Raw genomic sequence first — 1372 nt, 5'->3', positions numbered from 1 at the left:
AATGTATTTGGGACCTGAGAGTTTCTGATGAATAAAAAAATGTGTAAAATGTTCAGTACATAAAATGTTATGAATATTTTTGACTTATTATTTTTCTCAAAGGAAAATTTTGATTTTAATTTAAAAATTCTAGAAATATGAATTCAAAAGCTATGTAAGAAATACTTCACCAGTATATAAAATTGTGATAATTATCACAAATTTTAAATATTTGAGTATCTAGTGTTCTTTGAGCAGAAGTTTTACATTGCCTAAGAACAGATATGTATCTCCTTACAGAAGCTAGAAGTTCAAATTAAGATTCTAAGAGAAGGGCATTTCTTGCCAATTTTAGCTTTAATAGTTTGTACAATCTTTGAGATTACTGGGCTTACAGCTGCATCTGTCATCTTTATCCGGCTTTTTCCTCCCCTGATGTGTTAGGCAAGGTTCTCTAGAGAAACAAAATCAGGGCAAAATTAGATAGATAGATAGATAGATAGATAGATAGATAGATAGATAGATAGATAGATAGATAGATAGATAGATTTATAAAGCACAAAGGAATATAACAGCTAAGTAATTCATACAGCAGTACAGAGGGCTCAGTTCAATTCACTTACATAGAACAGGCAAATACTGGAAGTCCTTCAACTCAGGAGGGCTGCCAGACCCAAGTTCAAGGAATAAAACAACTGAGTCTTCCTATGTCCCATGCCGGCAGATTCAGCCCACAGGCAGCAAACAGCAGGGTGGGTCACCAACAGTCAGCAACTCAGGAGCTTAGCGAAGCAGGCCCAGACGGGATATCGAACTCAAACAATGAAGGACAACAGGATCCACCAACTTCAAGCTCAAGCTATGTATACACCTGCAGAGTAGCAAAGCAGGCTTCAAAGGAACCTATAGCTCTAACAACACCATGCATGGGTTAGCTGTCCCATAGGTAGTGTAGCTCACAAGTTGAGGCAGTAAACTAGCTAAAGCAGCCCCAAACTGGTCACATCACCAGTAAGAGAGCAAGGGGTGGGCCTTTCTGAGCCATTTATGTCTTTGTCCTCCAACCAAACTATGACCTGATTAATCCCATATGTTCCTATTGGCCAGGTTGGCAAAATAAGTCTATCTATCACACCTGATGTGTCTCTTATTATTCTGTTCATTTTACACTTAAAACATAATTAAGTTTATAGTCATTCTATACAAGTATGACCTCATTAATATGTATTTTTAAATGGCACTTATTTGCAAACAAGGTCTTATTTACAGGTAAACAATTAAGAATTTCAAAAGATATTTTAAACAGGCACAATTTGAAATATAACAGGAGATATTTCTCTGAAGAATATAAAGAGAATGTAATATCAGTTGAAATCCTTGAGCTTGATTTTTT

Source organism: Echinops telfairi, unplaced genomic scaffold (genome assembly GCF_000313985.2).
Source record: "Echinops telfairi isolate 266 unplaced genomic scaffold, ASM31398v2 ScPeMD7_7468;HRSCAF=8506_0, whole genome shotgun sequence".
Classification (NCBI taxonomy): domain Eukaryota; kingdom Metazoa; phylum Chordata; class Mammalia; order Afrosoricida; family Tenrecidae; genus Echinops; species Echinops telfairi.
This window is presented reverse-complemented; position numbering follows the sequence as displayed.